The sequence below is a fragment of the Chinchilla lanigera genome, unplaced genomic scaffold (genome assembly GCF_000276665.1).
Source record: "Chinchilla lanigera isolate Chin_1 unplaced genomic scaffold, ChiLan1.0 scaffold00011, whole genome shotgun sequence".
NCBI classification, from domain to species: domain Eukaryota; kingdom Metazoa; phylum Chordata; class Mammalia; order Rodentia; family Chinchillidae; genus Chinchilla; species Chinchilla lanigera.
The window spans coordinates 20,669,282-20,681,990 of record NW_004955412.1 but is presented as its reverse complement, the minus strand read 5'-3'; positions in this window follow the sequence as shown (position 1 = coordinate 20,681,990).

Here is a 12,709-nt window from a genome sequence, read left to right as displayed (position 1 = left end):
TCGAATGAGATGCAAATTAGTTGTTTAAACGGTCACTTTCTCACTTTTCCAGCCTGTCCATTTAAGTTAATTTTTAATTTGTGCAGGCAATAAATGCTTAATTACATTATTAATATATTGGAAGAGAGCAGTGGACAGAATGTCCTAATTGGCATTTAACTAGAGCGTTCCGGCAAATTAGCCAAGACTTTCTCCAGCAGCAACGGAAGGAGGGCGAGCCAATTAGTCCTGGGCACAGCCTCTCCAGGCGGAGCTCTGTTTGGAAAAGCCAGGCCCAGCCCCTTCCCCAAGCCTCAGTGCCCAGACGCCAGGTTCCCCTTGCAGACACCCCAGACCAAGGCCACCAGACATCCGAGACCACACTTCCAAGTTTTTAGTCGAGTCAGATTTCGGATAAACTTTCTGCCACTTCAGAAGGGCTCCTCCTTCTGCCAACCCCCAGCCATTGTCCCAGTTCTGGCACCTCCACTCTCAGCAGAGCAGAAGACTCAACACTGGATGGCCTGGAAGCAGCCCCTGCCTGAGTGGCTAAGGTTCCCTTGGAATGGGCCCACTGTTGCACTATCCTGACCTGTGGGCCTGGGGCTTGGATACCTGACCTCTCTTCTCTAGAGACCATTAAGACTTCTCTCTCCAATCCCCTTACCTACCTGCTCCTGGCTGCAGATTGTTATAGGGATGAATGTGATGAATCGAGGGACTCATTTATTCACTCATGCATCCCTTCATTTAGATAACATTTTTATCACCCATTTTTTATCACACTGTGCTCTATTGTAAAAATCCCTGCTCAAAGAATTCAGAGTATCAAGGTTCCCAGATTCCAGATCAGCCAATACCTGCTGGCCACAAACTATAGCAGAAACATGTGTAAAGCAATGTGGTAGCACAGGACAGGGCCTGATAGTTTTGTTTGAGAGGATCTGAGGTGATATTTTACCTAGGTCTTGCAGGATATGTAGGGGTTCTCCAGAGAAATTTGGGTTGAGAGTATTACAGGCACACTTGAGAATGTAGTATCTTACATTACTTGTTCTTAAAGTGACCATCCTAGCCCAACATATCTATGCAGCACATGGAGAGTGAAATCTAGAGAAACTAAGGTTTGGTCCTCCACATGATCAGAAAGCATGCACTTCACATGCTGAAGAGCAAGGCCTTGTCTCAAGAGCAGTAGGAGGCCAGGGGAACCCCAGGGGTGAGTGGCATCAGTCAAACTGCTAGGGTAGTCAGAGATACTAGGTCTGGCACAAGTTTCTGGTCCCCAACAAAGCAGCCCCCAATGGGGTAGAGACTAAGCTTGTAGGAATGACATTTGGTGTGAAGTGGAAAATCATCTGCCAGCTCAGGCTCATCTACAAAGACTTCCTGGAAAAGATGGTATCTGAGATGGTTTGAAAGAATGGCAGGGACATGGATATTGGGATAGCGGGAAGAGAAAAGGCTCCTGAAGGCTTGAGAAGAGCACCACCTGGGCCCTGCTTCTAACCTTCTCTCCTTTCATACAACACGGGCCCTGCTTCTAAAACACCTCCACACTTGTCCCCATGGCCAGGAGCTCATGGACAGCGGTCCTTGGGCTCTGCCTTTGTGCTGGCTTCTGAGGTCTGAAAACCCTATTTTCTTTCCTCATGTATAGGCTTGAGGGCAAAACCAGACAAGTCCTCCTCTAAGGGGGATCTGGTGAGCTAAGCACATAGGCTTGGGTGCCAAGTATGCTATTTATTGCTGTCATCATCAGTCACTTCATCTCCATCATCACCTCCAAGACTTGGAATCTTGGATGACAGAGACTTTGGTGGAGTCCACCATCTGGAGGCAAGTAGGGACTAGGTGGGAGCCACTCCTATAAACTCAGAGCAGCAAGCTTTCTGGTTTCAGACCATTCCCAGGCACCGGGCACCTGCCAGAAGAAAGAGCAGGATTCTGAGTTTAAAGTCCAGGCAGCGGGTCTGATAGGCCCTCCCTGAATGGTGGTTCACCAACCTACAACAAGTAAGTGTGCTTCATAACAGAAGGTGATAAAGGTAATTCCATGGTGGCCCTGGTAGGCAGATGGGGGAGGACACTCTGAGAGGCCTAGGGGAGGGTAGCAAGGGTTATCCTCCTCTAAGCCTTTCTGCCTGGCTGAGAACTGGCCCCAAATATTCCAAAAGAGCCTATTCCAGTGCGTGAAGACCTTTTGGTGATGGCTGGCTCAGAGCTGGCTGGTTCCCTCAGTTGAAAGATCTAGCTCTTTTTCATTTTATAATACTCCCAGGACTCTCACCTCTGAGGGAGCCCCCACATCCCCCAGGGTCACAAACTGCAGCAACTAAGAGCATCATGCAAGCCACCTCCCTCACTAGGCTGTAGCCTGAGAGCTGAGGTCATGTCTTATTTATCCCCGGCACCTATCCCAGAGCAGGCACACGGTGGTTACTCAGTAGAGGTGAGGCCAAATTAAATTTATCAACATCAGAGTCAAGGAAGACATTTCAGGAGGTGCAGCCCCGAGACAGGACTGTCCTCCAACCACCCAGGTGCCTCTGGTGACAGCAACTTTTAGTCCTTCGAGGACCCCTGCCACCCCAGGGCTATCCTGCCCTGCAAACAAAATGTCCCTGCCCAAAAGCTCACTCACTGGTCTGAGCACTTCTCTGTGAGGCCACACAAAATAACGTAGCCTGGCCTCTTAAAACAGCCCTTCAGGAGATGGCAGCTCCTTGCCAAGCCACTTTTCCATATGTCTAGTCCTATGTGGCAGCCATTGTGCCACACGGAACACAATTTTCAGGAGCCTATGCTTGGGAGTCAGCCAACCCTGGCTTCAGGCCTTGGTGCCGTTGGACAGTAGTCACAGGAAAGCATGATCTCCAAGCGGGTACTCAGTACAGTTTTGCACAAGCCCAAGTACCTGTAGCCTGTAGGTAAAATGATGTATTGGTGAAGCTTCTTGGATTATAACAAATGTACCGCTCTGGTGTGGAACCGTTGACAGTCAGGGAGGCTTTTGTATGTGAGGGCAGGGAGCCCTAGGAAATCCCTGTACCTTTCACTCAATCTCGCTGTTAACTCAAAATTACTCTGGGAAGTAAAATCTATTTTTTAAAGTTCCAGTTGTTTCAAATATTCCTGAAGAAAAAAAAAAAACTACTGTTTCCCTCTCATTTCAATGAGCCAGAGAAAAAATACTGTGCTCTGCAACTGATCTGATCAGCAGGGAATGGGGGGTAGAGGAGAGGGGGATTATCCATGTGTCCTCTCTGAACTTGGCCTATCCACCCTTATATGGTGGGCATAGCTCTCTAACCAACCTCATAATGTTGCCATGGATACAGAGGTGGCTAAGTTTCTGAGTAGATGGGGATGGATGGATGGATGGGTGGATGGATGGAGAGACCTTTAGATGGGCAAGTAATCCTCTCCTGTGTGCTTCTGCTGAATGTGATGACTTCCATGTCTCTCTGGGGATTGGTTCAGCATTCCAGTCTGTGGCAGTGCTTTTGGATGCTGATTCTATCAGTTCAGTGTACCACAGACATTTACTGAAAACGTACTGAAAGGAAAAAGACAGGACTGTAGAGCCAAACTGACCATGATTCAACCCCTGGTCTCACCACTTGTCAGCAATGTGGACATTGGGCAAATTGATTGCCTTTCCTGAGCCTTATTTTTGAATCCATGTAAATAGACTGCTGAGATGAATAAAGATGGCTTTCATAGAGTTATTATTTGTAAAGCAGATAAGAGTGGTATCAACCACAGGTGGCTGCTGTAAGGATTAAAAGAAAATAATCTCCTTCTAAAGTGCACAACACAATGCCTGGAACAGGCTGGGTGCTAATCAATTTTAGCTAGGATAGTATTATTTTTCACAGTAAGTTTCACTACTGTGTACCTGCCCTAAGCAGGGAAACAGAACCTGTCAGGAAAACAATATCAGGTATTAGGACACTTGCCAAGTCCTAGCTAAGATTCCATTTCTGCCCCATCCTGGCTAGGTGGTGACCACTATCCTCTTAGATTTTATCCTCCCCAATTTGCATCATCCCAACAATGATCTACCAGCTGATTAGAGGGATGCAGGCATGGAGGACAGTGCCTGGTTGGAATCCCTATGCTGCGCTACCCTTATTCATAGGGAACTTGGGCCATCTGCAAGAATGTGAATTGAGTATTTACTCCAAATCAAAGACTTCTAGTGCATCCTCCAGTTTTATCTGTAAAAATGTCTCAGGAACTTAGGCGCTGGGGATGCAGCTCAGCAATAGAGTGCTTGCCTAGAATATGCAAGGCCGTGAGTTCCATCCACAGCACCAAAAAGAGGGGGAAGCAAAAAGCCAAGAATGTAGAACATGCCTGTAATCCCAGCACTCTGGGAGGCTGAAAGAGGAGGATCATAAACTCAAGCCCAGCTTAGACAACTTACAGGCTTCAGGAGACCCTGTCTCAAAATAAAAAATAAAAAAGAGCTAAGTGTAACTCAGTGTGATAGCCCTGGTTCAAACTACAGTAGCGTAAAATAAATAAATAAAAATTTAAAAGGGAAGCAAGAAGATTATAGGATTCTATGTAAGTCTTCAGTACTTTATTATTTTCTGTTTTTAAACTTTTTATTGAACAATGCTATCCCATTGGTAAAATGTACAGATGTTTGAGGCCCAGCTCCATATGTATGTACCCCTGTTACCACTCTTAGGTCAAGAGAGCAGCTTGCTGACAGTCCCTCCCAGACAAGATGATGTGGATGATGAGTGCTTCCGGAGAATCCCAGAGGAGCAGGAAGGGAGGGACATCCTCAGGAAATGGGAATTCTGATATCAACTCAGAGTGGCTGGCCTGAATTGGTAAGGTGTCAGGGTGACAACACCAAGTAGAGAGTACTGGGAAACCTTCTGCTCCCCATGATTGACTCCTAAGAAATGTATATTTCCTGGGGGATTCAAAAGAAGGGCGAGGGACAGTGACTCACACCTGGTGCATCTTCTTTAATGACTGTAACAGGTTGGGGCCGAAGGATGACAGTAGGAAGTGGGCTTCAGGCAGGAGACAGGGAACACACTGGAGAACAGCCTGAGCTGGGAATAGGGAGTGGGCTCTGCTTCCAGTTCTGCTGCATCTCACCAGGTGACCTTCAGCAAGCCTTTTTGCCATTCTGAGCCCATGAAGGAGGGGACTAGGGCGTGGATCCTCTCTGCATGTAAAACGAAGAGCTGGGGCAATAGGATTCTGGTAGCCTCTCCTGGCTGTTCCTGGAAACAAAGCGGCAGTGCTGGAATAGCAGGTCCCTGAGCTCTGGGGCAGCCCTGACAGTGATGAATCACTATGGCCCATCCCATGGCCTCTGTCTACTGCGATTGATGCTGAGACCAGGTGCCTGGGGGTGATAGCGGTCAGGCCAGCTTCCTGAGGAGTCTGGTCTGCAGTGGCAAGGGCAGGGGTCAGCTGGCCTCGTCTGGCTGTTCTCACTCCCCTTGCTGATGAGAGCCCCACACTTTGCCCTCCTCTGCAGAGGGGCAAAGGATCCACCCTACTAACAAAACACACAATCCCAGACCCTGCAAAGAGAGGAAGAGAGAAAGGGTTCCCACAGGGAAAAACATGGTGCCCCAGAGTGGATACCCCAAATGAATGCCCCACATTTCCTCCGATGTTACTTAAAGAATGCAGCATTGGGGGAAGGCCAACCCCCAGGAAGACTGTGTCTATGATATGTCTCCAGGACTTTCTTCTAAGAAGGGTGTCTGTTCACTCTAAGATATGATCAGTGAAAAGTATAGATTCCTTGCCTGAGAGCTTTCATGAAACAACATCAAATGCTATGGTCCTGAGCCCCAAAGTGGGTACTGACCTTCCCCAAGGCTCAAAATATAGACAGCCCTAGGGAGGCCCTCAAACATTTGCTACCCTCTACCCTCAGGCTAGATTCTCCTTTCCAAAGCCTGGGCCTATCCATGTCCTGACTTGTGCTCTATTTTTTGTCCCTAGAGCTCAGCATATGAAAATCCCAAGCAAGAAATCTATCTACCCATTTTAGAATTACACTTGTTCCTTGGTATCTGTGAGAGATTTGTTTCATAGCCCCTCTAATACCAAAATCTGCAGAAGTTCAAGTCCCCTTATAAAAATGGTGTTGCATTTCCATACAGACTACACATATTCTCCTGTATTCTTTAAATCATCTATCTCTACCTTGCTTATAATACCTAATACAATGCAAATGGTATCCTATGGTTCAGATGTGAAATGTTCCCCAAAAGTTCGTGTGTTGAAACCTTGGTCTCTGACACAGCAGTGTTTAGAGGTGGGGCCTTGTGGGGATGATTGGATCACAAGGGCTCTAATCTCATCAGTGGATTAATCCATTGATGGGTTCATAGCTGAGCGGGCTATTGGGAGGTGGTGGAAACTTTAGAAGGTAGGGTGTAGCTGGAGGAGGTGGGTTACTAGGGCACGCCCTTGAAGGTTATCTTTTGTCATGGGCCTCTTCCTCCCTCTCCCACTCTCTCTGCTTCTGTCATAAGGTAAAAAGTTTCGCTCCAGCATATATTCCCGCCATGATGTCTTGCCATGATGGGGCAAGTGTTCATGGACTGGAACCGCAGAAACCACAAGCCAAAATACATCTCTCCTCTTTTTAAGTTATCTCAAGTATTTTGTCACTGTGAGAGAAAGCTAACACACTTTGTAAATATTTAGATGTACCACATATAATGTACATTCAGAAGAGAATAAGGACAAAGGGAAAAAGTCAGTACATGTTCAGTATAGTCATATTTTTTCTGAATACTTTCCATCAAAGATTGGTTGAACGTGCAGATTTGGAACTCACAGACACACAGGGCTGAAAGCACAAACAATTAGAACTAGAAGAAACCTCAGAGATCATTTTCCCCAGCTCCCAAATGGAGAAATTGAGCCCTAGGAGCCTATCATAGTGAGAATTCTGGCCGAGTGTAGTGGTGCACACCTGTAATCCCAGTGCTTCGGGAGTTAAGGCAGGAGGATTACTGTGAGTTTGAGGCTAAACTGGGCTACATAAGCAAGTTCAGGGCCAGTGTGGCCCACATAGTGAGACTCCGTCCCAAAACCAAAAAAAAAAAAAAAAAGAATTTCTTATATTCATATAATGTTTGCCAATCACAAACTGACTCAAGATATTTCCACAGTAACTAAGATTTATGTATCATTCAGTACCAGGCACAACTCAAAGTGTTTTACAACATTAAACCCACCTCCTCCTACTAAGACAGTGTCATTATTATTACTACCACCCCTAAGGCAGAGGGAAATGAAGAACTAAAAAGAGTTGCCCAAAGTCACAAAGTCAGCTGATGGGGAGCTGGGCTTCAAACACAGGGTGTCTGGCCCCAGGGGCCCTGCCTCCAACCACTTGGTAGTCCTGTCCTCTGTCAATTACGGTCACCATAAAGATACTGGAAATAAAGTCCTGCCTGGCCTCTGTGGCCTGAACTCTAGAAGGGGAAACCACATCAGCCCTTCCTCAGAAAGCCCATACAAGGTTCAGTTCACCCACAAAGCAGCAAGTGGCCCAGGCCAGGAGGTACAACCTGAACTCATGGGGACCATGTTTAGTATCAAAGTGAGTAATCAAAGGTAGGCAGGGCTCATGAAGGAAGAATTCCTAAAAAGATGATATCTGAGATGATTCAGTAAAACAGAAATATTCTGGAAAAGTAGAATCTAACATGCTGAGAGGAGTGAAGACTTCCGTGTACACGTTTGCAGCAGGCATCAGCTAGAATAGGTCAGGTCCTATGGCTGCAGGAAGAGGACCTTGGCACTCTGTAATCTTCCCAACCCCCTGCAAGGTTAGCAAGTGCTGGGTCTGCCCAGCCCTCATTAGCCAATGATAATGACCTCAAGGCTCAGGGACATTCAGTGTCCTGCCCAAAGTCACACAGTGATGAGGAATAGACTCAGAATTTGAACACAGGGCTTCTGAATTCACACCCAGGGCTCTTTGCACTGTACCCAAACTCTCCTGAAGAAGAAATAAAACAGACTTTCATAGCAGGATTTCAATGTATGAAATTTATGGATTCAGACCATAACAAGGTTTAGGCACACATAGAATTTTCTGGAAGCAAATGTGTTCATTTGTTCACCCACTTAATATTTTATTAATTTACCCTTCCCCCTTTCCTTCCTTCCTTCTTCAGAAACTTTCAATAAAGATTTGAACTAGTCAGCTGTGGTGGTGAACACCTGTAACTCCAGCACCTGGGAGGCTGAGGCAGAGGAATTGCAATTAGTTCAAGTTCACTCTGGGTTACTTAGTGAATTTGAGGCCATCTTGAACTACAAAGCAAAAAAAAAAAAAAAAAGAAAAAGAAAAAGAAAAAACTTTTGAGGTAAAATTTCCAATAATCCATATTGAATATCATTTATTACACAAAATACCACCATGGCTCACAATTTTCCATTGGCCTATAACTTACTGAATGTATTGAACATAGTCAATCCCATCTGAGTAGTGCTCAAGAATCACAGCCCAGATACATATACATGGAGTATATGTATAGAGAGTACCCAGTTTTGGGAGTCACAGGGGCCTGAGTTCAATTGCCAGGTCTGTCTCTAATGAGTTTGTGATTTGGAGCACATGTACAAAATGCAGACACTAAGGCTTCCATCCAGGCTCCAGTAAGGACATGTGAGTTGCTGTGTACCTTGCCTGTCCTGAAAAATGCCATGTCTACCCTCCCTCCCAGCCCCATGCCCACCCCTAATCTAAAGCAGACCTCATCCAGTCTTTGTCCTAATAAAAGCCCAAAGTCTAGCTGTCCTTATTTCTCTTTCTAAGGTTGTTTCCTGGGATGAGGTTAAAAAAAAATTAACCAAATCTCTCTTAGATTTCCCACCATGCTGGAACTAAACCAGCCCTCTGCTCATCCCCTCTCTAGATGCATTCAGGCCCTGAAGTTCCCCGGATTTCTACAGTCTTCAGCTTCCCCTCCACTCCAAATACACACAATCTTAAAATCAGAACTCCCTCTGAGGTGGCTGGACTTGTGCCTTCTACCTGTAGTTCTACCAGAGAAACTACACTGAATTAAATTGCATTTTAACGTGAGAATTTACACACCTAAATCTCCTCTCATGTCAATTCCTTCAGGCTGTGATGAGATTACTCTCCATATTTATTTGTTCTGGAGGATTTTCCTCCAGGACCTATGGCCACAGTGTAGGGTCAGAGGGCCACTGTTCAAAGGAGTGGACAGCTAGACCATGAACACCCATTATTCCAGGAAGATGAACAGTCCCTTAGATTTCTCCTCTTTGCTTTGGCAGTTGTAAGCTTTTGAGGTCCTGAAGCAGAACTTAAAAAGGAGGAAAAATAAGTTTCCCCAACCTAAGCAAATTCCCCTTTAGACTTCCTTCTCCCCACGGTTGTTGTTCTTTGTTCTAATACAGACAAAAGCAGTAAGTTTTGTCCCTGTAAGTAAAGTTTTATAACCTCCTGTTCCCATACCATCCTGTTTTCCCCAAGCAAGGCCACCAAGATATGTTAAGTTGCAAAATTATCACAGTTTAACAAACTGCCTTTGTTTTACTTCTGTAAACTTGCTTGCCTACGAGTTTCACACCATTAAGAAGACTAATTCCCTCAGTAACATGTGTGAAAAAGGAGCCCTTCCTTTGTTCGGGGTGCATTCCTTTGGACATGAGTCTGCTCAGTCGGTGGACAGTTAAAATAAATCCTACTGTTTCTCCTGTGGTCTCTCCAGTCTCTTGAATTCTGTAGCAGTCCAATCCTGCCTATCCTCTTCTAGGACCTTGGTACCCTATAATCTTTCTAACCTCCAAAACTGAGCTTCTGTCCATCACACTGCTATGTCCTGCTATTGTTGAGGGTGATGCTCTCTCCTCAGATGGCCCATGACCTCTGGACTTACCTGTCCACTTTCTATGTACTCTGCAGAGGTGGCCTAGCATCCACAAGGCAAGATGGTAGGGAACAGATCTTCCACACTAGAGGTGGAAGACAAGAAATGTAGGTTCCCTAAAGTTGGAGCAGCTCTGGGCCAGCAGGCCTCAGGACCCAAGCGTAAATCCTGGCAAACTTGATCAGTACCTCTTTGTGACTTTGGAAAGATGACTTCTCTCTTATGCCTCAGTTTCTCATTTGTGTAACAGTGCAACAGTTATTCGTAGTCCATGTAGTTGTTAAGACTATAGCAAAGACAAGTGAAAGCCTACTGTGAGCTGTGAGCTATGAAATTCTGTGTCAATGTTAAACAAACATCATGCAATGACCTTTCAAGGTTATTTTCCACCAGGAAGACTCAGAGACCTGCTCAGAACACAGCTAGTGGCAGGATCCCCACTTCCTGGGCCTTCCCCAGGCAAGGCAGAGGCTGAGGCTGCCAGTATCAGGCCCTACCTACATGCTGCCACCCCAGAGATACATTTGGGCAGTTCCAGGGTCAGCTGGTGTCCTTATGGGACATCCTCTTGTCCTCATAGCTGAGTGAAGCCCACCAAGATGAGCACAACCCAGCAAGAGTTGACATTTGGCCCTGGTACCTGTCAAAGGCAACCCAGGCACCAAGAGAAGATGAATATCCATCAGGTCATGTGGGAGGGAAGCCCAGACTTGTGTAGTCTGGACACAGACACCTGGCTCCAGAAGGACACACCGTTGACCCACACCTCGATCTCCTCAATGACCTGGATGAGGATCAAACAGCACCCAGGCTGTCCTCAGGCAGAATTTTCCTTCATAGGGTTTAGTGACTCTGTATCTGATAGGCCATTACACCAGGAGGAGAAATAGGTTCTCCATAAACTTGGCCATTCCTGAGGTTTCCATCTCCTGTTTTTCTCACTTTCTTGTAAAGTGCTTGTGTTGTCCTAGATGAAATAAAGAACACAATATCCCCACTGGCAGTGACTCATGGTAGGAAGCTCAAGAGTTTGAGATCACTAAGAGCCAGGTCCTCCAGAGAAGGAGACCAAGGAAAGAGCTTGAAAGAGCTGGAGGTGGACCTGTCCCCAGGCCACTCTTTAAATCGTGCAGGTCCTTGGGCTTGGGTGGGTAATAACCTCGTGGAGCCCCCAAAATAAAGAGCAAGATCAGGAAGAACAGGCTGTTTCTGAGACCCAGGCCAGAGCTGATGTTCCCTACCCTACCCCCTACTTAGATCCCCTCCCCAGATACAGCTTCCCTCTTCCTCTCCCACCCACCAAAGCAGCTCCAGACCTGGCCCAGCAGGGCAAAGCCTCGTTGGAATCCACTTGCTATTGTAGCCTTCCGCCAACTCCCAAAGCCCTGGGGCTCACACTTTCCTGACTCCATAGACTCCTCCCCAGCAAAACAGGAAAGTAGGAGCCAGATCTGATTACTTTAATGCTGCTGTCACTAAGGCCTTCTTTCTCCCACCATCAGCATCTGAGCCCAGGAAGAGTAAGCCATAGTGTGAGACCTGCCAGGCTAGATGATGCACCAGATCCCCACTCAGTAAACAACCAAAACACTTCAAGGGCACAGAGATCCTGCACAGTGGGGCAGCTGAGGGTGGGAAAGTGGCTGGAGGGACCAGGCAAAGACCCCAGAATCTTTTCCTAAAGCCCTCCCTACAGAGGCAGCCCCACCCAGTGATTTTAAGGGTAGGGGTCTAGACTCAGGAACACACTGTGAGCTCCTCAGTGCCCCTGACCCCAAGTTTTAGTTTCTGTGGGGACAGTCTTGGGTTCTTTGTCCACCAGCTTTCCTGGTGGATGCTGGACCGTGGCTCCAGGGGACACCATAATGGAGGATGAGGAGGGAGGGTTCTCCTAGTGCTGGCAGAATCTGGAAACTCATGTGCATGTGGCTATCTCCATCATGCAGCAAATGTGAAAACTACCCCTCCCCTATAATGCTGAACTTCTCAATACTGATACTAGAACCCTACCCCTACCCCTACCCCTACCCCTACCCCTACCCCTGCCCCTGCCCCTGCCCCTGCCCCTGCTCCTGCTCCTGCTCCTGCTTCTGCTCCCAGGACTTACACAGGCCCCCCCATGACAGGCACACCACGTGTATCCCCCTCATTCTTGTTTGGTTTTTGTTTTTTTGTTTCATTTTGTTTTGTTTTTGAGACAAGGTCTCCCCATGTAGTCCAGGCTCACCTTGAATGCACTATGTAGCCCAGGCTGGCCTCAAACTTGTAGCATTCCTCCTACCTCAGCCTCCCAAGTGCTGGGATTACAGACATGTGTCACCATGTCCGGCCCCCCTCACCCATTTCTACTATCTGTCTGTTTTACAGAGGAGAAAACTGAGGCTCAGAGCAGCGAAGGTCACAGTGCTAGAAAGTGGAGAATCAGGCCATTAGTCTTCCTGCTGCACTTTGCACCTTTTTTGATCTTTGCATCTTTCCTTGCCCAAGGCGGCCCTTTGAGAGATGAGCCGGGAAGAAGAGAGTTAAGAGCTGGCAGAGGAGAGGGACCAGGGCACCCAGCAGAGTGGGAGGGATGGTTGTGTAACAGAGAAATGGCTTCCCCATGCCACATGCTCTCTACTTGGCTGGGTGATACCCTTGCTCATTCCGTTCCTTCCCTAAGAGCTAGGTCGCATCCCTGCATGGCAGGGTCCTCATAGGGAGATGGTCCCTCTCCCCCCAGGAATGTGCGTGAAATCCCAGTAACTCTCTCCAGCTGGGCCTGACCTTGAAGGGGCCCAGTTTAAATGTTCTTCCTCCTCCTCCTCCTCCTAATG